This window comes from Anser anser, assembly GCF_964211835.1.
Source record: "Anser anser genome assembly, contig: HAP1_SCAFFOLD_345, whole genome shotgun sequence".
Lineage (NCBI taxonomy): Eukaryota > Metazoa > Chordata > Aves > Anseriformes > Anatidae > Anser > Anser anser.
Genome location: NW_028154078.1, coordinates 31,010 through 58,373, shown reverse-complemented (window position 1 = coordinate 58,373; position 27,364 = coordinate 31,010). Strand labels below are relative to the sequence as shown.

The window sequence follows — 27,364 nt, the reverse complement described above, 5'->3', positions numbered from 1 at the left end:
AATCTGGCCTATGCATAACTGAATAGATTTTTCCCCTTCAGACCAGCTTTCTGCGGAAGGAGAAGAAACTAAAACTCCCGTCCAGCAACCAGCTGAGGAAGGCCAAAATGGATTACGGATGATTTCCACTCGGAAAGCCAGTGCTACTACTGCTAAACAAGGTATTCCAGCACCTGTAGTAGGATAAATCGGCAGGATAACTTGACAATTAACTCAAAAGCAATGTGGCGTAAAAACACAACAGAATGTAGGGGTGCTGAATGGACTCGGTTATTTCCATGATCTCATTTCTCCCTGATACCATCATGTGCCCATTGGGTCAGAAAGTTGAACTGCTTTTCTTTCCTTTTGGAGAACAAAACAGGGTCACAGCATGGAGTTTAAATGGCTGCACGTGCAGCCTGGCAACCACTGTTGAAAGCCATATCTAACGATAGAGGGATCTAATATCACGTAAATGGATTAAAATTAAAACTACAGTTTTTACCCTGAAGGGTGAAAGGAGGGGCAAAATGCCATTGATTCTATGGTTGTTTCACTTGTGAGGAGTGTTGACAGGCTTTATTCTAAATACTTCTGAAAGTTCCTGAGCACTAAGAAGCCTGAGGATCTGTGGTCCTCAGTGAGTGCCTCTAAGCCTTAGTCTCATTAACTGTTTTCTGTTTTCAGAGGACGGTCTGAATTTTGGAATAAAAACACTTGAAGAAATCAAATTGCAGAAAATGAAGGAAAAAACTAAGAGACACGGTGGTGAGTTAATATTCCCTGCTTCCTTACCCGGTTCACCTTCATCCTGTGTGATGATTTTTCTTTCAAAAAAAACCTCTTCCAGTAATACCGGGTAGCTGGCTATGCTTTGGTGAATCCAACTATTTTGCCAAAGAAGTGAAATTTGATTGGCTTCAGAATGGCAGGTGATGGTGGCTGGGAGCTGCTTGAGGGATAGACTTCCATGTTTAGCTGGAGGCATCGAGCAACCTGATTCTCAGCCAGCTGGTATTCTAGATGGGAATTCCAAGGGCAACCAGAGGCAAACTAGTCACCTCTCTTATTTGCATGCTCTGGTCACTGTATGTTTGACAGTAATGAATAATTAAAGTTTTTTGTTCTTCGTGATAGTTTTTTCTGTTTGGTAAACTTCCTTATGTTTTGCTTGCTCTGAGCAGAAGGTCCTTCAAGATCTTCTCTTCCTCCCGTCGATTCTATGATTTTTCCTGCTCCGGAAAAGGAAAATGTCCGGACAGTGGTGAGAACTGTGACACTGTCTACAGAGGAAGGTAATAATTCATGCTTTTGTTTTGATTTCATTACTCCTAAACTGGAAGGTTAAGCAAGAAGGAAGGCAATTCACCCCTGTTAGCCTCCTGGTGCTGCCGCCTTCTGTTCAAAACATGCTTTTATGCTGAAAGTCCCTGGTTGTACTGGAAAGCTTTGGTGCTCAGGTTAAGTGCAGTAGCAGGAGAAAGAAAAAAATGTGTCAGTATGCAAATAGGGGGATAACTGAAAAACAGGAGAGTAACGAGAAGAAAGAGCTCTAGAGGACAGTGCTATGTAAGAAGCAATTTCTGAAGCTTTAAAGAGGCTGACAGTGGCACGTGTGGACAGTAGTGCGATAGGAGTCTGTGTATAAATTATATTGTTTAGAGTTGTGCAAATTCCTTTGAAAGGGAAAGAAGTGAAGAAGTACTTCTACCCATAGACATTCACCTTAGAAAGGAATATTTCTCAGCATTTGTACCTAATAATATTCTGCTTGCTTATGCAGCTCTGTTCTGCACAAAGTATAGCTGTCAAGCAGACTCAGATTCATTCTCGACTACATTCAGCTGGAATTTGAGGCAAACACTGAGACTATGGATACTTTTTCTAAGTTAATTATAGTTGAAATATGAGTTTGTGTGGTTTAGCTGTCAAAACAGTGCCTTGCTGGGTTTTTTTTGGACATGGGCTAACAGTATACTATTTCTATTGGCTACTGGTTTCTATGAAATAGAAAAATTTTACTTTTGTTTTAGGGGAGGAACCTGTGGTTCGACTAGATCTTGCTGAGAAACAAGGAAAACGGAAAGCCTCCGTGGGTAAGAACTTTTTATGAGCTGTTATTTAGGTGCCGCCTTCTCTATATGACTGCATTGAAGAGTATTTTTGACGTATGAGAGGAAAATGCGTTGCAGTGGAGATCTGTGTTGACTGCAGAAATGGCAAAAAAACCATTTAGCAGCTGAAAGGCAATTTTATGAAAATATGCTTGAAAAATAGAAGCTTGTGGTTGACTGTTCTCAAATCTTCCTGCAAAGAAATGTTCTTAAAATATTCCTTGTTTTCTCTGTCTGAAGCTGATGTAAGCGCCCTTCCGGTGAAGCGCAGCCTTGCTGAAAGGCTGGGGAAGAAGGTGGAGGTTCCGGGAAATGCTGACAAAGCACCAAAGAGAGGTACAGCTACTAAACAGGCATCTGGATGTGATTCACGGGTTTTGTAGTTAGGCTTTCTGTTTGTCCTTTTCCTGCGATGTTTCTTTTTGCATGTTGGCTGAGGTCTTAATCACCGGGATTCAAAGTTACCTTTCCTGCCTTGTTTTTGAATGTGAACACAAAGTTGACGTTTATGCAGCCTCCCTAATTTGGTCTTTTTCTGTTTTGCAGTTCAAGTTCCCAAGTCTGTGAAGGAGAGGCTAGGATTACCTTCTCAACGGACTAGTACTGCGAAAGGTAACAACTGGCTATTAAATATACTTTCTCCTTCTTCCTTTCCGTGAACTTAGACCGTTTTCATACAGCCCTAAAAAGGAATTCAAATGAAAACAAAGAACTGATTCCTCTTGCTCGAGTGCTGAAGCTCTTCTGACAGCCACTATCAGAAATCTGGCTCTAGGTGTGTGTTTATTTTCCGCTTGTGCCTTGTCAAGGTTTTAAGCTGCTTCTGTGAACCATCATATACAATTAGAATAGAGCCACTGCCGGGAGCAGGAATTTGAAATGCAGTCTGAAAAAGTAATCAAGTAAACTAGCATTTCTGTGTAGCAACTCTCTCTGGATAGGGCTGGTCTTCAAAATACAACAAGTGGCTCAGAGGAGGAGGAGAATGTTAGGCTATTGTCCTAAGATGCGTTATTGGGAACGCTCAGGCTTAGTTTTCCTTAGTACTGTGACAAATTTTGGAGACTTAAACTATTGTTGGACTCTCTTTAAATGTTGGCGCTTCTCATTTCTTGATGATGACAGGGAAGGCTGCTAAGCCAAAGGGAGAGGTCCATGTGAAAACACTGGAGGAAATCCGTCGTGAGAGAGCTCTTCAGAGACGAGAATGTCAAGCCAAAGCCCAGGCTGAATGGCATGGTAAAACCAAAGATCCCAGCGCAGGGGCAAAAATTGAGGGTGAGCCCAAGAAGCAGAGCGTGCTCACTCTTTCCGGGCCCAGCAAAGTGCAGTCGAAGGAGCCGGCAGGTAAAGCCAAGCCAGAAGGAGAAGTGCGTGTTAAAACCCTGGAAGAAATAAAGCGCGAGAAAGCTCTGCGGATGCAGCAGAGTGGAGAAAATGTGCCAGCTCCCCCAGCACAACCTGGACCTGCCCCAGCCGGGCAGAAATCGTTATGGAACACAAAGCTATCAGGTAATAAGATGCTTTAATACCTGCCCCGGTGAGGTGCTTCCCATATTGAGCAAGTTCCGTTTGCTCAGGATCTGCTTTGCTTTTTCCTTCAATGCAGAGGATAAAAGAGTTTAAGGCTGCAAAGTTCAAAGGCAAAGAAGGGCCAGAACATGCAACCATGTCTGTTTTCGTTAATTACGTGATGGTATTCTGTATTTCCCACTAGAAAATTAACACATTGAGGGGCTTTTTAGTCTAATTTTGGTATTCTGTTTTTTTCTGCCATCTGTTTATGGTATGAAGTCCTCCCTGCGTTGAGTTCAAGTTCACCTTCCTCTTTGGCATGTGTTGCTTAACTTGACACGTGTATGTGTTTGTAAAGCATGCTTCAGCGTCTTAATGTGGGGGGCCAGTTTCTGTCAAAAATGACAGAGGATCAAAGGCCTCGTTGTTAAGATTATATCAACTTTGTAAAATGAGATTGTGTGAGGGAGATAAGGAGGGCTTAAAGGCTGCATGCACTGCACATTGTAGCCTTTCTCTCTGTCTCATGGGACACGAGGAAATAAACACACAAAGAAAACAAGTACCCAGCTTTCTTTCGTTTCTTCTCCTGCCAGCCAGATGTTAGGTCAGGAATGGGAGACTAGAATATGACTCTACAAATTTGGATTTTGTAGAACAACTTAATAGATTTTGTGGGACATCACTGCAGGGGAGAGGAAGCTGGTACAACAGTTGCATACACTCTCTTGTCTTACTATACCTGCTGCTTTTCCTTTCCTAGAGGGAGCAAGACTTTAAATACAAAAGCTGTCAACATTTGTGAATCTTACTAGACTTCATACAACGTCTTAGAGTATTGCTTGCACTTGGGATCGCTCTGTGTCTGAGTTTCCCTCGTCCTGGATTATGATTTACTGTAGCTATTCAGTTCCTTTGTTCCTTTGTATGGATTGTTGGTAGACGGAGTTTACTATGTGGAAGATATTGCTGAGAATCCAGGCAATGGCAGTGTAATTCTGCTGGCCAAATACAGTTAACTGTGTAGACGGGCCGTGGAAATGAGGAAGAGAACGTGGATTTTTCATGAGGCAGAGCAAGACTGTATCAGTTCTCTCTTCCTTTTACTCTAGCCAACTTTAACATGTTTGCGAAGCCTTGGGATGGGAAAGTCGCTTCCCCCAAGAAGAAGGCACTGAAACGTAAGGCACCTGGCAGTTTTCCCTCTGCTGTAGCAGCTGTGAAGCCACGGACTGCCTCTGACGCTGACACAATGGGACCTCCAGCCAAAAAAGCAGCTATGGTAAGGACAGGGGCTAATGCAGAAATGGATCCCTTGTAAAATTTACACCCTCCTCTAGGAGAAAAGATGGAAAACTCAAAAGTTCTACAGGCTTTCTGTTTCCTTTTAAATCCAGTAGCTGCCTACAGAATTCTTGTAGTACCCTTCCATATTTATTAGATTAATGGCACTATTTACTTAGTCCTCTGTGATTCTGTGATTTCTCTGGTGTGGAGGATTTTGTCCATTAATGCTGTGTTCTTAAAAGACACAAGATCATTAGTAACCTCCAAGTGAATATTAACTTTCTTCAGGAGCACCTTGGTTTTGTATTTTGGCTAAGGCTCCGCAATGCCAGAGGAGAAGCAGCATGGAGGAAAAAGCTAGTAAGGAATCTTTTACCCATGAGTCCTAAATGCTGTTTTGCTGCTTTCTAGGCTGTTCCAGCCACGCTGGAGCACGTCCCAGCCACCAGACTTGAAGAAAATCCCCAAAACAGGTGATGACCACAACTTGTTCTTTTTCTCAATCGGTGTATATCCCCAGTGAAACATAAGTTCTGTCACACGTGGGGAAAAAAGGAGGGTTCTGAGATAATTAAAGCCCAAATCCATCAGAGGAATAAGTCACGTGAAATGACTTTCTAGCAGCTAGCAGGAATGCTTAATTAGACTTACTTTCTTTAAATGCTGCAAGTCGGTACAGCTTTCCAGTGACTTCTTGCTCTGTCTGAATACCTAAATGAGGATGAGGTGAAGTTCTCCTACTTCCTCGTGAGGTGATAAATGATGAGTAGTGTCCTCTGCCTTTTGGTCCTCAAGAATGCCACCCGAACAAACATACAAGGTGACAAGAGTGCAGGGAGAGCAGAGGGAAGTGATGGCTGCAGATCAGCTTCCTGTAGTGGGGAGCAAACTCTGCTGAGTGTGCCGTGGGAAAAATGACTAACTTAGCAAACAGATATTTGCAGATGGAGACTTCTTAACATTTTTACAGGAAAATTAAGCAAGGTGGCAAAGTGCCTCTTGCTACAACAATTGAACCATCTTTGCTAGACTCCAGGTGCTCTGGCTTCACAGAGAAACCCCCAAACTGAAAAATGTACCTGCTAATATATTGGGCTCTAAATGTCGCCCTGGGTTAATTGAATAACAATCCCTGGGTAAGATTGAAGTGCAGGAGGGGTTGGCTACGGTTTTAAGAGCCGGTTTGCAGAAAAGGGATTTCCCGTTAAGAAATGGCATATACTGATTGTTCTCTTCCTTGCTCTGCCAAGACCTGAAGCACATCTTGGAAGCCAGGCAGAATCTGTGGAGCCAATGGAGTTCTCAAGCTCGACTTCAGCTTCTTCCCAGCTAGAAGAAGCAAGGACACGCCGGCTGAGTTCCACAGGCAACGCGCCCGTATCTGTAGACGAGGATTTAGAGACGCTACTTTGGGAACTCTCAGACGGCATACTGGAAGCCGAGCTCGACTTGGACCCAGGGAAGGATGAGGATGACCTCCTCCTTGAGCTTTCCAAGATGATTGATGATTGAACTGCATAGTCCTATGGTATATTAAAAAAAAACAAAAAAAAACAAAAAAAAAACAACTCTTCTTCTTGTTGGATACCCCGAGGTGATCCTTTTTCGAACTGAGGCTTTGCAATGAGACTTAAAGCACAGTTGGAACTGGTAGAAATTGGCAGGATCTGCACTCAGTTGTCCTAAGTTTCCCTGCTGGTCAGAGTTAAGGTCTTGTGCATGGTTCCGTAACTATAGGTGGCTACCTTTGATATCAAGAGGACAAAGCACTTGTTTCTTTTGGCACAGAAAGATGTCCATCGGCACGCTGTGGTGGCTGTGAATTGACGTAGTGATGGAGCGATGCTCTGAAGGCTTAAACGGAAAGCTTCTTCCTTCCGCCCCCCCTTGGCACAGCTCGATGTTGGGCACATTGTGAAGCCTGGGTGTTCTGATTTCTCGGACAGTTGATACCCAAATCCCGGAGTTACTATGTCAACTCTTGACTTTTATTTGTGTATGCCATTGTTTTGACTGTAATCTTTTCAGATGATGAAGCTGTAGGGGCGGGAGGGAGCAGAATAATTATTCTAGCGTTGTGGACCAAACATGCTGCCAGGAGTGGTGGTGGTGGGGTCAGCCCACCCGGCCTTACTTTCAATTATCAGGGATGATAAAATGGTGTGAAAAGCAGCAGCTCTGCGATACGGCTACGCTACCCCCACTCCCTTCTCTTGTGCTGTACCAAAGTTCCCCCAAGCTTTGGTTGGTGCTTTTTGCTGGTGACAGTAGGACTCCAGGGCGAGTAGTCGGGACTCTCCTGCAGTAACTGGGTCAATTAAGGGTTGGTTTAAGTGCCTCCTGGTTTTTAAAATTGCTCCCCTGAGCTGCTGGCTCTGCTGCCTGCTACAGCAAATGTTCGGGTGCCATCAGCGTCGCACTTGGGCGTGGGCACTGACTCTGCGGAGGAGAGCTGAGGCTCGCGTGTATTGTGTACCCTGCCGCCAGTGATCGTTTTCCCCTAGCAGATCTATTTTGAATTATTTCCCTAAATTTTAGAGGAACTTTAGGCTCTTTGTGCTATGATTTGTGAAGCTGTAGGGGCCCTCAGGCATTTGCTGCTGGCAGAGAAAAACCGCTTGTCGAATTTGTTGTAAATACTTTCTGTTTGGACAACAACGCCTGTGTGTGTGTGTGTGTGTGTGTGTGTGTGTGTACGTGCGTGCTTTGATGACCCCCTGCGACGCCCCAGCTCCGCGAGGGAAGCTTTGAAGCGGCTCTGGGAAAACCTCTGCGGAAGAAACTGCTGCTGGCGACTTGCGGAAAAGGGACTCCACAATCAGTGAGATTGTAAAGTAGGTATGTTTATTCAGCGCTGGGCAGCACGGGAGGTCGTGGGCATGAAGATTGATGACTCTTCCTCGTCACCGCTAGTTGACCTCTTGTCTTTGCACAGACTCAGTTGCTCCTTGGCTCTTGTCCACCTGCAGGACCAGTTTCTCCCAGTTTCTTAAGATAGGCTCGCTCTCTTATTAGGAGACTGACCTTGGTAAGGGGCCCAAGGCTTCTTGCTTTAGTTAATTGGCACAATGCACCATAGTTAGCAAAGACACTAAGTAGCATCCTAGTTTAATGCCGTCAGCGCTCTATCTCTACTTGATAAGATTCTCCTAACTCCCTCTCTCACTGGAGCCCACGCAGCCCTCCGTCCTGCCGAAGGACTTCACGGGGACTTCTGCCGGCTCCGGGTGCCCGCACACAGACAGAAATGGCTTTGAGAGAAAACAATCAGGAGGAGGAGAGCTCAGAGACTGCGGCCGGCTTCGGCCACCTTCCCCTCGCTTTCCCTCTCCGTGTTCAAACCGAGCACTGTTCTGCCGTCAACCTTCGCTGCCTCTGCCCGCGGCGCTGGGCTTTCGCGTGTGCCATTGCTCCTCTACATATTTTATCCTTCCTTTTGTAAGGAATGGTCCAGCAATTCGTGTCACTAAGGGATTTGAAGGGTTAACATCGAGGCCCGGGTCTAGGTGATAAGAGAACAAAGGGGTTTTTAGGGAAAAGTGCTGACTACTGCAGGGGATGTTGCTAGAGTTTCTGAAATCCGGCGCAGAGGCTCCCAAACGAGGAGGAAGGGGGAGATGAAGGACAATTGAAGGACAAAAGCCTGGGAGGAAGACAACCAGCATTCAGCCCGAGCAAGCCCCGAGAGACCACCAGAGACTGATACGCAGGCGCCCCTGGGAGGGGTTTCGGATTCCGGAAACCAATTCTAATAACCCTGCCTCTTCTCGAAGTAGTAATGAATATGTATTAGCCTGGGAGCATCAAAACCAGCCGCCTTACGTAACAGGTGTGCGTCCTGGGGGAGCAGAGACTCCCGGCGCACCCAGCGCTGCTTGCTTGCCTCTATTCGTTTAATAAATTGTAAACTTTGATTGTAATCCTATTTGGATTTATAACAGCCATTTATAACACTTTTTATATTTGTATTTTATTTAAGGCTGTCTTGCCCCCCTCCCCCCCCCAGCCTCGCTGCTCACCAATAAAGCTGGCGCAGGGACTCCTGCCTGCGACCATAGAGACGCGGTCCTCCCGGCCTGCTAGAGCGGCCCCCCATGCTCCTCCAGCATCCCAGCGTCCCTTGTGCGCTCCCGCCCGGCCTCAGGGGCTTCCGGATGCGGCCCAGCAGGGGCGGCGGGAGCAGCGAGGCGGCGGCAGCCATGGCGTACCGCGGGCAGGACCAGAAGGTGCAGACGGTGATGGTGCAGCCCATCGTAGCCTTCCTGCGGCCGGGGAGCGACGGGGGAGCGGGTGGGGGGCGGCCCGGGCCTCAGGGGTCTCGGCCCGGACCTTGAGGCCTTGTCCCGGGGCCCTGGGGCCTCGTTGCAGGGTTTGAGGCCTTGTCTTGAGGCCTTGTCCCGGGCCTGGAGCTCTTGTCCCCGTGCTGAGCCCTTCACGCAGTGCCCCAGAACCTCATCTTCCGCTACCTGCAGAGCGTGAGTAGCGCGGGGAGAGGACGGGGAGGGGATGGGGATGGGGATTTGGAGGGGGTGGGGGGAGCGGGGAGGGTCCGGGGATCTCCCTCGCTGAGTTTTCGGCTCCCACCCGTTGCTCGGGGCAGGTTTGTGGGGAATGGAGAGCTGTGCGGCGTGGTGGTGGGTACAAGGAGCTGCTGCGCAGCCCGGCGTTTCCCCCTCGTGTTAACGGGAGTGGGATCGTGCAGCCGGGCGTGCAGGAGTGTTCCCTTGTGACTGGAAACGTGTCCTTCAGCAAACGTGTAGTATTCACCCAGTCATATAAGACTCTAAAATGTCAGACTGTTAATTGAAACTGCCCCTGAGAGTTGCTCCTTGGAGTTTTTGGGAGCTCTAGCGGCTATGGTTAGCGGGTATTTCTGAACACACGAGAGAGAACAAAACTGCTCGCGGTGTTTGTGTTCCAATTTACTCTCCTCCTTCGTTCTGCAGAGCTCGAGGATCCAGGTGTGGCTGAGCAAGTGAACGTGCGGATAGAAGGCTGCATCATCGTGAGTGTCAGCACGACCCCACGTTACATCGTTAGTTTGTTTTCCCTCATTCACAATCCTATTTTTTCTTGTCAAGAAAAACTAGCCCAAGGGAAAAAAGAAATCGTGCTTCTCTAACAATTAGTCTTCGTTGTCCAGCCTGGGTCAGCACAGCTGACGATGGTTCGTGTTGTTGCTGAACTAATTGCCACTGTTGCCGATTTCTAGGGCTTTGACGAGTACGTGAATTTGGCGCTGGACGACGCAGAGGAGATTCACTCCAAGGCAAAATCAAGGAAACAGCTGGGTGTGTCGTGTGTCTGTGCAACCCGAGTGACGCGCGGTCTGAAACCTGCCCGGGTGAGCCTTCTAGGTAGCAGCACTGAGACGTACCAACCGTGTGACGAGCCTTGCTGTTGAAGTTCAGTGAGCAATTCCTGGCTACATCTCTGTCCCTGATGATTTTTGAGCTGCTGATTTTGCTGGATGAAGGAGAATCTGTCCCTGCCTGAGACCAGTTCTGGTCTTTGAAACGTGTAATACCAGGCGGCCTGCACTCTGCATGATGGGCAAAACCCTGCTCAACCACACAAAACACTTTCTGAAAACACGAGATTATTCTCAGGTTCTGGGCTCTCTCTAATCCCCTCTTTCCCTTCTCTTTGCTGCAGGCTGGATCGTGTTAAAAGGGGACAACATCACTCTTCTACAGAGCGTTTCTAAGTAGAATTTGCCATCCTTAGAACAAAGGTGGCTGCCGTGCTGCGGAGTGACTGAGTGCCAGGGGAACGCGGCCCACTGGTAGATAGGAAGTTATTTGTAACTGGGGTTGCATGCTGAGGTCAAAAGTCTTTCCTTTGTGGGAGCGAGTTGTTTGTAGCTTGAAACAATACGTGATGTATTTCACAAATAGCCATTTTTCACATTAACTGTAAATGTAAACCACAAATCTGCCTGTTTTCAGTCTCTTCCTTCTGTGAATGGAGAAGGAGGAGAAATATAGAAGCGTGGGCTTTTCCTTTTGCTGTGGATCTGATAAGTTTCGATAACGCTATGTGCTTTCTTGACCATTACATCTGCGTTATGTGGCCAGGGTGGACTCGTTCAGGGCACGGAAGCCCCACACAGTCCTTGAGCTAGCAGGGTGCTAAGGAGGGTGTTGGAGATTTTGCATACAATTGCAGCCCTTTGTTGCTGCAGTGACAGGTTCCTCAGATTCTTTCTAAACAGGGTTTAGCTTGTTGAGAATCTTTTTGGGAGTGTTTATTGTGGATCAGTCAGTAAAAGTATCTTAGTGGGCCCGTGAGGGATTTGGGGCTGTGGTGCAGTAACCCAGTGTTTACAAGTGTTACTGCTATGCATGCTTGTCCAATAACGTCTCCAGATCAGAGAGTGAGAGCGGGCAACTGGTTTGGATTAAATCTGTCACTTCTTGCTGCTTTGGACAGAGCCTGTAGATTAAACCCTTGTGCTGTTCAATAAGCTGGGGTATCAGATGTGTCGGTTGGGTTTTTATCATTTGATTTATTTTTTTTATCCGTTTGGAGATCTGTCTTTTCTATTTAAGTTTCCCCAAGAGAGCTGAGTTGCTTGATGCATCGACCAAAGAGAAGTTCCCCGGCTGACTTGGGACAGCCAGTCCCCTCGTTTTTCTGATCACAAAAAAAAAAAAAAAAAAAAGAAAAAGAAAAAAATCGAAGAAGAAAAATTTTGACTGTAACTGTAACTCAGAAACTAAGATTACCTAAATGGAGAGAAATGAATTTTGATGCACAGGCTGTGCTAGAAATCTGTTAATCAGCATTCAGTTTTTCAAAACTTCAATTTGTGTATCATCATCATGAAAATTAATAAATTCAAGGTGGGAGATCCTTTCCTGAAAGGGAAGGACAGAAATACGAGTCTTGCTGTGGGGCCTACCCAGCGCAGTTCTGCCATTCCGAGAAGTAATACGTCAGGAGTGTCACAGCAGACGTTCCCAGGAAGAAACCTTTGAGGGGCAGCGTGACACACTTGATTGGCTAAAGCAGCTTCAGCTGGACAGCCTGCTGCCGGGATGGGTAATTCTAAGTTGTGTTCAAGTTGCTGAGTTCCTTTCAGCATGTAGTAAAGATGTAACGTGCCGATGTCGTTTGGGAACAGGAGGCATTACGTGTCACCAGCAGTGGGCACGTAGGGAACAAAACAGTATCTTACGAGGTCCTCCACATCTGCCTTTCATTTTGTCCTTGGTTTGCCAGCTGGAGCTTTCAGGAGGTGAGGAAGGAGGCTGTCCCAGTGAATAGTTCAGGTGTTGCAGGGTATTTGTGATGCAGTGCTTGTAAAATTTACCTGCCCGCATCTCCTGTTACAGGCAGCCCCCCGTGGGCCCTGTGAGATGGGGAGCTGCTGCCCGGGGTTAGGCCCAAGGTGCCCTGTCAGGCCCAGGGCCGCCCTTCCCCTTCCCCTCGCCCTGCCCTTCCCTCCCGCTCCTCAGCCCTTGCTCAGGCCTTTTGGGCCGTCTGGCCGTCCGTCTGTCCATCCATCCGGCCGTCTGGCCGTCCATCTGGCCCTGTGTCCCTCCATCCCACCGCCCTGCCCCGTCCCTGCCGTCTCCCTAGGGAAGCAAAGAGTCCCTGGGCTGCCTTCAGGGGGGAGGTTCTGCTCAGGAAATTAAAGCTTCCCCCTTAACGGGCGCCTTGCGAGTTATTTTGAGTTCCAACCTTCTGCCTTCCTTTCGTAGCAGTGCCTCTGAGGGGTGCGCTGTAAGGTAGCCGTCATCTGGCGCGCTGCTCCTGCGTTTCCCAAAGGAACTGCCTTCGGGATCTGACTAACTCTGGATGCACGCGGTTGTCACCTTAATTTCTCCGTTAGTTTGCTGAAAACAACCCGCTTGGGTGACCTTTGTGTTTGTTTCTTCAAACTTGGATCGAGGAGGTCTCTGTTTCCTTATGTTGATGTTCACGACGAAAGTGCAGAAGGGATGCTTACTGTTGCCCGGGTCAGTCCTGTTGCCAGGATGGGAATGTTTAGCCTACCGGCCCTCTGGTGCTGTTAGGCTGCACTCGGAGTGTGAGCTCTGGGCCTTATTTGGAAAAGACTGCGTTATTTGAGTGTACAAACCCGAGATATTCTGCGGATAGGTGATTCTCAAACCACGTCAGAACCACCGCTGTGACGTGTGCTGGAGTCGGACGCGCGTTTGACTGATCAGGCGGAGCAGGTGAATTGAATTTGTTGCTGGATGGCGAGGTGTTCTGGGGGAAGAGCTAGTCTAAGGAAAACTTCCTCTTACTGCCCCTTCCCATCTCAAATGGCCACTGCCTGGGGAAATTGCTTCTTTATGACATTAACTACAACGTTACAGTGAGGATGAGGAATCATCATTACTCCCATAGTTATTTGCTGCCAGGCCGCAGCGTTGATTTCAGAGATTTAAAAAAAAAAACAACAGGAAAAAGAAAGGAAGTATGTATTCTTTCACATACTCTCTTTTCCCTGAGAGTAAATGTTGTAGCTTCAGCAGTACCCTTCCTCTGGAAACGATTCCCAGTGCCTGCTCAGACACTGGGGAGTAAAATGACAGAACAATGGAGGAGAGCCACCCGATATAAAGAAAGGAAAAAAGGGGTTATGGATGAAGGGAAAGCAACTACATAAAAAATTGGTGCTATCTAAAAATTGGTTAACGGTTTGGGACCTGCAGGTGCTGCCTACACGTGCGTGTGTTGCAGTCGTGCCTGTTGCCACTGCGCAAAATGGAGAGAGCTTCTTTGTCGAATGCAGCATGTTAAAGAATGCGCCATTGCCTGGAAGAAATGCACGGCCTTCCCTCGTGTGGGACTTCTTCCCCATTGATCTGTGGTTTACCTGAAGGTTTACCATAACCTACATAAGTTTCAAAAGCAAGCAAGCAACCAACCAAAAAACAACACCAACATTAAAGAGTGGCAAGGCAGATGCTCATCTGGGGACTCTGACTCATCGGTGACATCACCAAGCAAAGCATTGTGAGCGCTTCGGGTCGGGGCTGCTGTGGCGAGCCTCGCAGCCGGGAGGGAGAGCGGGTACGGTTCGCCTCTGGCGGGTCTGTGTCAGCCCTCTGCCCTGGTGGCTTCGTTAGCAGTGAGAGTTTGACTGCTGTGTTCCCAGCTTTCGCTTCTGCACCGACCGTGTGGCAGAGCCCGCAAGCTGCTTCCTCAGCTGGAAGAGGAAGAGGAGTGACCTCAACTGTGCCGAGGTAAAGCAGAACCGTTGAAAAGATTTGTCAAAGATGCGGCTGGTACCAGCGCAGCCGCTGCAGCTGCAGCAGGTCCTGGAGAAGATAGAGAGGGGTTTCTTCGTGAAAAGAATGCTGTGAAAGTGTTTTCACGCCAGAAATTAGGAGAAGCGCCTCTGTTGTTTGGATATCCTCTATTGACCTGGCACACGGGCATTACAGCATACCTGGCACACTCTTTGTATTGTTTGTAAAAGAAAAAAAAAAAAAGTGTTTTAGGGCAGGCCAAAAACCTGCCTTGGCACTTCCACATCGCAGCAGTGCTTGCAGGCCGTGCATCCTGGATGCCAGGCAAGGATCTAAATCCGATGGTGCTGTTGGTAACGTGAAGTTCAGGAAGCACTTCTGGGTTTTTCTGCTCTTCCATGTGAATTTTTGCCCTGTGAAGGTGGTGTACTGAGCTCTTTTCTTACCAACAAATAGGTTTAAAAGCAGTTACAGCAAGGATGAGCTGTGTTAGCAGGAGGCTCTTCTGTGCTTTGACCATGGGAAGATGAATGGTTTACCTATGCACCGTTAAATATAATTTGACACCTAGCACACAACACTTGCAGCCTGTGGGGTGCTTTAACAAGCAGGTAAATCAGCGGAGACTGTTTTGCAGCAAGGCTGATGCTGGGTGATTAAAAAGCAGGGTCACAACAAGGAGAAAAAAAAAAAAAAAAGCTTTGGAGATCTTTTTTAAAATGAGACTGCTTTTTATGGCATTTAGGGCTGTGAGGTATCCTTGGTTTTTGCTTTCTTCCCATTCCTTAGACCAGATCCATTCATATCCTGAACAGCGTTCTGGGTCTGTTCAGGAAAATGGAAGGCAACAAGCAAAATGATGAGCTCCTTGGGCATTCAAAAGAGCTCAGTCTGGGAAAGATTTCAAGTCCAACTTCCATGCTAAGGAGCACCAGTAATTTTTAGAAGTAGATGCAGAGGAATCTGCATGGCACTAAGTGTGTTTCTGAAGGTGCTAAAGGTCAGAAGTGACGATTCCTCTCAATACTAAAGAAGAGAAGGAAACCTTGCACTTAACTACTGTTTTTATTCCCTTTGTCAAGCAGTCAAAACCAACAACTAATACGGGAACCCAACTTTTCCCCTCTTTACTTTAGATTTGGGAAAATTCCCTGCCAAAATAATACTTCCTGGAAAATTCACTAGTGTTTGTGTGAGTAAAAGGTTCCAACCTTTTATTATTAATTTGTAAGAACTATTTCATCCGCTTTTGTCCAGAAGAGTCAGAAATAATTTGCACAGAAATGTGCAGCATTTTAATGAAAGGCTTCAGAATCACTCTAATTTGAACTTTATCTGGTCTGGTTGCAGGTTTTATGACATTTAGTGTCTTAAAAAAAAATCAAAATATCTGACTTCACATCAGAAAAAAAAAACCTGCTTGTGGCTAAATAAAATCTGTTGCAGCTCTGGTCATTGAAAAATCATTGGCTGTTAAATTGGACCTAAGTCATCTTTTCTAACCTTTCATGATCTTGCAGCAATGGATGATGATGGATATATGGATTAGGGAACAGCACGTGATGGCAAACCTGTGGTATTTGCTACAGCGCAGAAAGAAAACAAATTGCTTCCAAAAAATCAAACTAATTCAAAATTCTTGGTATCATGCAGCCATGCCACTGGCAAAGTGAGCATTGCCCTGCCTCTCAAAGCTTGCTGTATCCTTGATCTGCTGTCTTCCTGCTGTTAATTGATTGCAACTCTACGTGTCTGATCAGGGCTACGAGTTGTTCTCGATATGGATACCATACGACATATACTGTGCACGCTTGTGTGTATAGATATGTTTATCCTGTATGCATGTACATATTTGATCTGGATAGGCTGGAGCGATGGGCTGAGGTCAACTGTATGAAGATCAACAAGGCCAAGTGCCGGGTCCTGCACCTGGGGCGCAACAACCCCAAGCAGAGCTACAGGCTGGGAGATGAGTGGCTGGAAAGCTGCCTGGCCGAGAAGGACCTGGGAGTGTTGGTTGACAGTCGGCTGAATATGAGCCAGCAGTGTGCCCAGGTGGCCAAGAAGGCCAACAGCATCCTGGCCTGTATAAGAAGCAGTGTGGCCAGCAGGTCTAGGGAAGTGATTGTGCCCCTGTACTCGGCTCTGGTGAGGCCGCACCTTGAGTACTGTGTTCAGTTTTGGGCCCCTCGCTACAGGAAGGACATGGACGTGCTCGAGCGAGTCCAGAGAAGGGCGACCAAGCTGGTGAGGGGTCTGGAGAACAAGTCTTACGAGGAGCGGCTGAGGGAGCTGGGCTTGTTCAGCCTGGAGAAGAGGAGGCTCAGGGGCGACCTTATCGCTCTCTACAGTTACCTTAAAGGAGGCTGTAAAGAGGTGGGGGTTGGTCTGTTCTCCTACGTGCCTGGTGACAGGACGAGGGGGAATGGGCGAAAGTTGCGACAGGGGAGTTTTAGGTTGGATGTTAGGAAGTACTTCTTTACCGAAAGGGTTATTAAGCATTGGAACGGGCTGCCCAGGGAGGTGGTGGAGTCACCATCCCTGGAGGTCTTTAAAAGACGTTTAGATGTAGAGCTTAGCGATATGGTTTAGTGGAGTACTTAGTGTTAGGTCGGAGGTTGGACTCGATGATCTTGAGGTCTCTTCCAACCTAGAAATCCGTGATACTGTGTGATACATATGTATGCATATTTGTGTGCTGGCCCCCAGATCACTCATGGTATAAAGCATTGGCCTCGAAGGCATACTCATCAAAATATTTGGTAGATCCTCCATTTTTTTCTAGTTCCCTCAAAATGAGAGAGTTTTTACGCGCTCTCTGTGTCAAAAAGGCAAAACTTCTGATTTCCACTGTCGCTCTCGCTAACTTTCTATCACTCACTCCTCGTGTGTGTGTCTAAACACATATGTGTGTATGCGTATGCACATTTGTGTATTTCTGTGCACTGGTGTGTTTTTTGCTGTACAGGTAATAAAGACGGGGAAAGGTTTTAGTGTTTTCTTAATAGGTGAAGAAATCTTGAAGACCAGAGATTGGAACATACTGAATTTTGAATTAAAAAAAAAAAAAAAAAGTCAAATTTTCTGGCTGTGGAAGATGGAGCCTCATTTTTGCAGCCACTTTGAATCACGAGTTCATCTCTAAATGCACTGGGTTTTTTTGTTTTTGTTTTGTTTTGTGGTGTTTTTTTTTTTGGTTTTTATTTTTTGAAGAGCTAACTAACCCTGGCTGTCTCCAGTCTGAGAGAGTGTTCAGATGGACTTGCTTCCTCCATTAGTTATAAGCTGTTTAAAAGCACATCCTATGTTTGAATTGTGGATGAGAGGCTCCCTTGGCAAAGTGAGGAGGCAAATTCTTCCTACCCCTTTATCATTAATTCACGGATTCAGTGTTGGTTCGGCCTCCAGGAGAAGTTAACTGGAAGTCTTTGAAGATCGATAACTTTGCTGAGGTTGTCCAGGTAGGTGAACTCGAAGACCCACAGTGACTGGAACGTGCTATTTAATGCGTCATACTGCGTTCTGTAGAAGTTACTCGTAGCCATAGTTGATCATTGCCTTGCATGTATGATCAGGTGGTTTTTGAAGAAGTGACTCCCTTTTCAGGCTTCCGGATGTGCTCCAAGGCATATTATTGAGGACGTGGAAGAGAACACTTGCTGACAAAGCTCCTGGCAGCTTTACAGAACTTTAGTTTAATATTGTGTTAGTTCCCGTAACAGCTGATTTCAAGGCATTGCTCTCCTCAAGAGACTAATTTGATGAACAGAAGAAAGCTGGAAAAATGCTTGTTACTCATTATTTTTCACTTGTTGGTACTTTGTTTAGGGTTACTTTTAAAAAGAAGATTTCACTGATCACAAGCCAGTGGAAGACTTTCAGCCCAAGCAAGGGTGAAGACAGCTCTCTCCAAGAGCAGAGGAAGTCCCTGTGGAGAGAACCCGAGCTTGTTATCAGAACTTGTTGGCATGTCTAAACAAGGAGACGATTGCTACTTCTATTTCTATTCTACCTGTACCAAGGTATGGCTGGGTTTCTTTTGCTTTGCTTTGCTTTGTTTTTTTGTTGTTTTTTTTTTTTTTTCTTTTTTTTTCAGGAAGGGGTAGAGTAGGAGGAGGAGGCACACTGGTCTTTGGTTAACGTGATAACCAGATAGATTCTGAATTCAATCGTAGCAACCTGAGGCAGTAGCATGGACGTTTTTGAGGCTGTACTATATTTTCCTTGTTGGTTTCCTTTTGGTTACAGGGAGACAACTGTTCCTTCCGCCACTGTGAAGCTGCTCTGGGGAACGAGACAGTCTGCACGCTGTGGCAGGAGGGTCGTTGTTTCAGGAATGTCTGCCGATTCAGACACATGGAAATCGATGTGAGTGCCTAAAGATGTGTTCTCAAAATAAATCAACAAAAGCATTTTTCAGTGCTGTAGGTGTGCTGATTGTGCTTTTGCAGGACAGAGTCCTTTGCTTTGGAATTACACTGGTTTCTGTTAGCAGGGGAGGGGGTGGGAGGAAGGAGAGGGAAATAAAATCAATGCCTTAGGTATGTCTTAGCAAGATTTTCTTTTATTAGACGCCGACAGTATTTTCTCAACAGATGCAGAATAACCGCTAACTAGACTGCTAAAAGCTGCTGGAGCAGGGGGGTAATAAACAGGCTGTACTAGCCTCCTGAGAGCAGGCTTGATAATGATCTATCAGGTCTCTTGTGTCCCGGAGTCCTTCAGATAATGCTGTTCTAGCTGCCTGGGCTAGGAAGCAGTGGGGAAAGTTAAAGGTGCAGAAGAACGAAGTCTCCGAGAAGTAGTTCTGGATAGAGTTAACGTAGGCAATTTAAGATGTTCTTTTTCCCTCTGAATAATCCTAGTATAATCCTGGGTGTATTAGTTTAACCCACCCTAAACTGATGTCTGAGAGTGCCTGTCTTCTCAAACTGAATGATGACAAGGCTAAACGTGCATAGTGGTTACAGCTTCTGCAAACTTTGTGAATATGCCCGGAAATACTATACTTCCGTGATAAACTGACCTTTGGAATGATGTTTCAGCACTGTATTGTGACAGCCCTATCGCTGTCGTGACCTGGAACTGTGCATCTCTTTGCAAACCTTAGGTGCATGTTATCACGAGCTTGTCTTTCTTTCTGTCTTCAGAAAAAGCGCGCTGAGATTCCCTGCTACTGGGAGAAGCAGCCAGTAGGCTGTCAGAAAGCCAACTGTGCTTTTCATCACGCAAAGGGACGTTACATCGATGGCGTCTTCTTACCACCAAGCAAGAGTGAGTTTAGGTCCTTTTTCTTTAAGTATTGAAGAATTAATTTTGCATATTACTTAGTGGGTGCCAATAGTGTAGGAGACATCAGGTAACCGTTCATTTGTGAGTGCAGGAAAAGGTCTGCAGTCCTAGGTGGTCAGCTAAACCGAGTGTACTGCTGCTGTACTGCTGGTATTTGTTTTCTGCTTTCATGCTCAGCTTCTCTCTGCTTTGTGTGATATTTGCCTTGCAGTTTGCTTTCTGTTGTTTCGTCTTCTGCTGGGTGGCAGGGAGATGTGTTGTTGTTTGAAGGCAAGTCATTGTTCACGGTGTAAACAGTGGCGGGATGGGCAAAAGGAGATGCTGCATTCATTGCCTGTGCAGGTTATCTGCCTTAGCTACCATCTTCGTGCATTGTGGTCAAAGTTTTAAACTGCCATATTACTGATGATCCTCCTCTTCCTCTAGCTACACTGCCAAGTCCGCCTGAGTCCGCGGACGATGATTTGAAAGTGGCTCAGATGTCACTGCAGCAAAACAAACTTTCTGTCCAGTCCAATCCCTCTCCATAGCTAAGGCGGGTGATGAAAGTGGAAAACTCGGAAAATGTCCCAAGCCCTACACACCCTCCAGTTGTAATCAATGCTGCAGATGATGATGAAGATGATGATGGTGAGCATGGTTTGGTTCCTGGAAGGAATTTGTGCTGTAAATGATTGTGTAAGTCTTTGGTTCTTGGAAGGAATTTGTGCTGTAAATGAATGTATAAATCACAGATGACCTGAGGTCTGACTAGCGATAGGGCAGGCAGTCCGCTCAGGTCACTGGTGGCTTTGTCTGGCAGTCAGTGGACAGAACCTGAAATGTTGGAGGAAAGCTTAGAACCACTCTTGGCTTTAGCTGGTCTGTTGTGTAAAGCTCTATGTGAAACTAGGAAGGAAATTCCTTTTTTTTTGTCTGAAGAGTAATATGTCGTGTAGTAGTTAAAGCTGCAGAGAGAATCTAGAGTCCTAGATGTTTTGTCCTAGGGTAGTCTACTTACGAGTTCATCAGGTCAGTGTAGCTGTATTAAAAAAAAAAAAAAACAAAAAAAACCCAACTTTTTTATAGGAACCATGGACTGAAGTGTCATTGCATGAGCTACATAATCACGAACAATCTGGCCTATGCATAACTGAATAGATTTTTCCCCTTCAGACCAGCTTTCTGCGGAAGGAGAAGAAACTAAAACTCCCGTCCAGCAACCAGCTGAGGAAGGCCAAAATGGATTACGGATGATTTCCACTCGGAAAGCCAGTGCTACTACTGCTAAACAAGGTATTCCAGCACCTGTAGTAGGATAAATCGGCAGGATAACTTGACAATTAACTCAAAAGCAATGTGGCGTAAAAACACAACAGAATGTAGGGGTGCTGAATGGACTCGGTTATTTCCATGATCTCATTTCTCCCTGATACCATCATGTGCCCATTGGGTCAGAAAGTTGAACTGCTTTTCTTTCCTTTTGGAGAACAAAACAGGGTCACAGCATGGAGTTTAAATGGCTGCACGTGCAGCCTGGCAACCACTGTTGAAAGCCATATCTAACGATAGAGGGATCTAATATCACGTAAATGGATTAAAATTAAAACTACAGTTTTTACCCTGAAGGGTGAAAGGAGGGGCAAAATGCCATTGATTCTATGGTTGTTTCACTTGTGAGGAGTGTTGACAGGCTTTATTCTAAATACTTCTGAAAGTTCCTGAGCACTAAGAAGCCTGAGGATCTGTGGTCCTCAGTGAGTGCCTCTAAGCCTTAGTCTCATTAACTGTTTTCTGTTTTCAGAGGACGGTCTGAATTTTGGAATAAAAACACTTGAAGAAATCAAATTGCAGAAAATGAAGGAAAAAACTAAGAGACACGGTGGTGAGTTAATATTCCCTGCTTCCTTACCCGGTTCACCTTCATCCTGTGTGATGATTTTTCTTTCAAAAAAAACCTCTTCCAGTAATACCGGGTAGCTGGCTATGCTTTGGTGAATCCAACTATTTTGCCAAAGAAGTGAAATTTGATTGGCTTCAGAATGGCAGGTGATGGTGGCTGGGAGCTGCTTGAGGGATAGACTTCCATGTTTAGCTGGAGGCATCGAGCAACCTGATTCTCAGCCAGCTGGTATTCTAGATGGGAATTCCAAGGGCAACCAGAGGCAAACTAGTCACCTCTCTTATTTGCATGCTCTGGTCACTGTATGTTTGACAGTAATGAATAATTAAAGTTTTTTGTTCTTCGTGATAGTTTTTTCTGTTTGGTAAACTTCCTTATGTTTTGCTTGCTCTGAGCAGAAGGTCCTTCAAGATCTTCTCTTCCTCCCGTCGATTCTATGATTTTTCCTGCTCCGGAAAAGGAAAATGTCCGGACAGTGGTGAGAACTGTGACACTGTCTACAGAGGAAGGTAATAATTCATGCTTTTGTTTTGATTTCATTACTCCTAAACTGGAAGGTTAAGCAAGAAGGAAGGCAATTCACCCCTGTTAGCCTCCTGGTGCTGCCGCCTTCTGTTCAAAACATGCTTTTATGCTGAAAGTCCCTGGTTGTACTGGAAAGCTTTGGTGCTCAGGTTAAGTGCAGTAGCAGGAGAAAGAAAAAAATGTGTCAGTATGCAAATAGGGGGATAACTGAAAAACAGGAGAGTAACGAGAAGAAAGAGCTCTAGAGGACAGTGCTATGTAAGAAGCAATTTCTGAAGCTTTAAAGAGGCTGACAGTGGCACGTGTGGACAGTAGTGCGATAGGAGTCTGTGTATAAATTATATTGTTTAGAGTTGTGCAAATTCCTTTGAAAGGGAAAGAAGTGAAGAAGTACTTCTACCCATAGACATTCACCTTAGAAAGGAATATTTCTCAGCATTTGTACCTAATAATATTCTGCTTGCTTATGCAGCTCTGTTCTGCACAAAGTATAGCTGTCAAGCAGACTCAGATTCATTCTCGACTACATTCAGCTGGAATTTGAGGCAAACACTGAGACTATGGATACTTTTTCTAAGTTAATTATAGTTGAAATATGAGTTTGTGTGGTTTAGCTGTCAAAACAGTGCCTTGCTGGGTTTTTTTTGGACATGGGCTAACAGTATACTATTTCTATTGGCTACTGGTTTCTATGAAATAGAAAAATTTTACTTTTGTTTTAGGGGAGGAACCTGTGGTTCGACTAGATCTTGCTGAGAAACAAGGAAAACGGAAAGCCTCCGTGGGTAAGAACTTTTTATGAGCTGTTATTTAGGTGCCGCCTTCTCTATATGACTGCATTGAAGAGTATTTTTGACGTATGAGAGGAAAATGCGTTGCAGTGGAGATCTGTGTTGACTGCAGAAATGGCAAAAAAACCATTTAGCAGCTGAAAGGCAATTTTATGAAAATATGCTTGAAAAATAGAAGCTTGTGGTTGACTGTTCTCAAATCTTCCTGCAAAGAAATGTTCTTAAAATATTCCTTGTTTTCTCTGTCTGAAGCTGATGTAAGCGCCCTTCCGGTGAAGCGCAGCCTTGCTGAAAGGCTGGGGAAGAAGGTGGAGGTTCCGGGAAATGCTGACAAAGCACCAAAGAGAGGTACAGCTACTAAACAGGCATCTGGATGTGATTCACGGGTTTTGTAGTTAGGCTTTCTGTTTGTCCTTTTCCTGCGATGTTTCTTTTTGCATGTTGGCTGAGGTCTTAATCACCGGGATTCAAAGTTACCTTTCCTGCCTTGTTTTTGAATGTGAACACAAAGTTGACGTTTATGCAGCCTCCCTAATTTGGTCTTTTTCTGTTTTGCAGTTCAAGTTCCCAAGTCTGTGAAGGAGAGGCTAGGATTACCTTCTCAACGGACTAGTACTGCGAAAGGTAACAACTGGCTATTAAATATACTTTCTCCTTCTTCCTTTCCGTGAACTTAGACCGTTTTCATACAGCCCTAAAAAGGAATTCAAATGAAAACAAAGAACTGATTCCTCTTGCTCGAGTGCTGAAGCTCTTCTGACAGCCACTATCAGAAATCTGGCTCTAGGTGTGTGTTTATTTTCCGCTTGTGCCTTGTCAAGGTTTTAAGCTGCTTCTGTGAACCATCATATACAATTAGAATAGAGCCACTGCCGGGAGCAGGAATTTGAAATGCAGTCTGAAAAAGTAATCAAGTAAACTAGCATTTCTGTGTAGCAACTCTCTCTGGATAGGGCTGGTCTTCAAAATACAACAAGTGGCTCAGAGGAGGAGGAGAATGTTAGGCTATTGTCCTAAGATGCGTTATTGGGAACGCTCAGGCTTAGTTTTCCTTAGTACTGTGACAAATTTTGGAGACTTAAACTATTGTTGGACTCTCTTTAAATGTTGGCGCTTCTCATTTCTTGATGATGACAGGGAAGGCTGCTAAGCCAAAGGGAGAGGTCCATGTGAAAACACTGGAGGAAATCCGTCGTGAGAGAGCTCTTCAGAGACGAGAATGTCAAGCCAAAGCCCAGGCTGAATGGCATGGTAAAACCAAAGATCCCAGCGCAGGGGCAAAAATTGAGGGTGAGCCCAAGAAGCAGAGCGTGCTCACTCTTTCCGGGCCCAGCAAAGTGCAGTCGAAGGAGCCGGCAGGTAAAGCCAAGCCAGAAGGAGAAGTGCGTGTTAAAACCCTGGAAGAAATAAAGCGCGAGAAAGCTCTGCGGATGCAGCAGAGTGGAGAAAATGTGCCAGCTCCCCCAGCACAACCTGGACCTGCCCCAGCCGGGCAGAAATCGTTATGGAACACAAAGCTATCAGGTAATAAGATGCTTTAATACCTGCCCCGGTGAGGTGCTTCCCATATTGAGCAAGTTCCGTTTGCTCAGGATCTGCTTTGCTTTTTCCTTCAATGCAGAGGATAAAAGAGTTTAAGGCTGCAAAGTTCAAAGGCAAAGAAGGGCCAGAACATGCAACCATGTCTGTTTTCGTTAATTACGTGATGGTATTCTGTATTTCCCACTAGAAAATTAACACATTGAGGGGCTTTTTAGTCTAATTTTGGTATTCTGTTTTTTTCTGCCATCTGTTTATGGTATGAAGTCCTCCCTGCGTTGAGTTCAAGTTCACCTTCCTCTTTGGCATGTGTTGCTTAACTTGACACGTGTATGTGTTTGTAAAGCATGCTTCAGCGTCTTAATGTGGGGGGCCAGTTTCTGTCAAAAATGACAGAGGATCAAAGGCCTCGTTGTTAAGATTATATCAACTTTGTAAAATGAGATTGTGTGAGGGAGATAAGGAGGGCTTAAAGGCTGCATGCACTGCACATTGTAGCCTTTCTCTCTGTCTCATGGGACACGAGGAAATAAACACACAAAGAAAACAAGTACCCAGCTTTCTTTCGTTTCTTCTCCTGCCAGCCAGATGTTAGGTCAGGAATGGGAGACTAGAATATGACTCTACAAATTTGGATTTTGTAGAACAACTTAATAGATTTTGTGGGACATCACTGCAGGGGAGAGGAAGCTGGTACAACAGTTGCATACACTCTCTTGTCTTACTATACCTGCTGCTTTTCCTTTCCTAGAGGGAGCAAGACTTTAAATACAAAAGCTGTCAACATTTGTGAATCTTACTAGACTTCATACAACGTCTTAGAGTATTGCTTGCACTTGGGATCGCTCTGTGTCTGAGTTTCCCTCGTCCTGGATTATGATTTACTGTAGCTATTCAGTTCCTTTGTTCCTTTGTATGGATTGTTGGTAGACGGAGTTTACTATGTGGAAGATATTGCTGAGAATCCAGGCAATGGCAGTGTAATTCTGCTGGCCAAATACAGTTAACTGTGTAGACGGGCCGTGGAAATGAGGAAGAGAACGTGGATTTTTCATGAGGCAGAGCAAGACTGTATCAGTTCTCTCTTCCTTTTACTCTAGCCAACTTTAACATGTTTGCGAAGCCTTGGGATGGGAAAGTCGCTTCCCCCAAGAAGAAGGCACTGAAACGTAAGGCACCTGGCAGTTTTCCCTCTGCTGTAGCAGCTGTGAAGCCACGGACTGCCTCTGACGCTGACACAATGGGACCTCCAGCCAAAAAAGCAGCTATGGTAAGGACAGGGGCTAATGCAGAAATGGATCCCTTGTAAAATTTACACCCTCCTCTAGGAGAAAAGATGGAAAACTCAAAAGTTCTACAGGCTTTCTGTTTCCTTTTAAATCCAGTAGCTGCCTACAGAATTCTTGTAGTACCCTTCCATATTTATTAGATTAATGGCACTATTTACTTAGTCCTCTGTGATTCTGTGATTTCTCTGGTGTGGAGGATTTTGTCCATTAATGCTGTGTTCTTAAAAGACACAAGATCATTAGTAACCTCCAAGTGAATATTAACTTTCTTCAGGAGCACCTTGGTTTTGTATTTTGGCTAAGGCTCCGCAATGCCAGAGGAGAAGCAGCATGGAGGAAAAAGCTAGTAAGGAATCTTTTACCCATGAGTCCTAAATGCTGTTTTGCTGCTTTCTAGGCTGTTCCAGCCACGCTGGAGCACGTCCCAGCCACCAGACTTGAAGAAAATCCCCAAAACAGGTGATGACCACAACTTGTTCTTTTTCTCAATCGGTGTATATCCCCAGTGAAACATAAGTTCTGTCACACGTGGGGAAAAAAGGAGGGTTCTGAGATAATTAAAGCCCAAATCCATCAGAGGAATAAGTCACGTGAAATGACTTTCTAGCAGCTAGCAGGAATGCTTAATTAGACTTACTTTCTTTAAATGCTGCAAGTCGGTACAGCTTTCCAGTGACTTCTTGCTCTGTCTGAATACCTAAATGAGGATGAGGTGAAGTTCTCCTACTTCCTCGTGAGGTGATAAATGATGAGTAGTGTCCTCTGCCTTTTGGTCCTCAAGAATGCCACCCGAACAAACATACAAGGTGACAAGAGTGCAGGGAGAGCAGAGGGAAGTGATGGCTGCAGATCAGCTTCCTGTAGTGGGGAGCAAACTCTGCTGAGTGTGCCGTGGGAAAAATGACTAACTTAGCAAACAGATATTTGCAGATGGAGACTTCTTAACATTTTTACAGGAAAATTAAGCAAGGTGGCAAAGTGCCTCTTGCTACAACAATTGAACCATCTTTGCTAGACTCCAGGTGCTCTGGCTTCACAGAGAAACCCCCAAACTGAAAAATGTACCTGCTAATATATTGGGCTCTAAATGTCGCCCTGGGTTAATTGAATAACAATCCCTGGGTAAGATTGAAGTGCAGGAGGGGTTGGCTACGGTTTTAAGAGCCGGTTTGCAGAAAAGGGATTTCCCGTTAAGAAATGGCATATACTGATTGTTCTCTTCCTTGCTCTGCCAAGACCTGAAGCACATCTTGGAAGCCAGGCAGAATCTGTGGAGCCAATGGAGTTCTCAAGCTCGACTTCAGCTTCTTCCCAGCTAGAAGAAGCAAGGACACGCCGGCTGAGTTCCACAGGCAACGCGCCCGTATCTGTAGACGAGGATTTAGAGACGCTACTTTGGGAACTCTCAGACGGCATACTGGAAGCCGAGCTCGACTTGGACCCAGGGAAGGATGAGGATGACCTCCTCCTTGAGCTTTCCAAGATGATTGATGATTGAACTGCATAGTCCTATGGTATATTAAAAAAAAACAAAAAAAAACAAAAAAAAAACAACTCTTCTTCTTGTTGGATACCCCGAGGTGATCCTTTTTCGAACTGAGGCTTTGCAATGAGACTTAAAGCACAGTTGGAACTGGTAGAAATTGGCAGGATCTGCACTCAGTTGTCCTAAGTTTCCCTGCTGGTCAGAGTTAAGGTCTTGTGCATGGTTCCGTAACTATAGGTGGCTACCTTTGATATCAAGAGGACAAAGCACTTGTTTCTTTTGGCACAGAAAGATGTCCATCGGCACGCTGTGGTGGCTGTGAATTGACGTAGTGATGGAGCGATGCTCTGAAGGCTTAAACGGAAAGCTTCTTCCTTCCGCCCCCCCTTGGCACAGCTCGATGTTGGGCACATTGTGAAGCCTGGGTGTTCTGATTTCTCGGACAGTTGATAC

General features: G+C 45.6%; 1 pseudogene across 1 annotated transcript; it reads left to right on the top strand.

Moving 5' to 3' along the window:
- Positions 1-18,075: 18,075 nt before the first annotated feature.
- On the top strand, positions 18,076-26,933 carry LOC310890848 (zinc finger CCCH domain-containing protein 11A-like; annotated as a pseudogene). The gene is made up of 13 exons: positions 18,076-18,129; positions 18,356-18,475; positions 19,258-19,381; positions 19,826-20,029; positions 20,555-20,674; positions 21,183-21,263; positions 21,680-21,790; positions 22,529-22,591; positions 22,850-22,945; positions 23,735-23,805; positions 23,995-24,121; positions 25,237-25,355; positions 26,681-26,933. The product of its transcript is annotated as a zinc finger CCCH domain-containing protein 11A-like (transcript).
- The last annotated feature ends 431 nt before the right edge of the window (positions 26,934-27,364 follow it).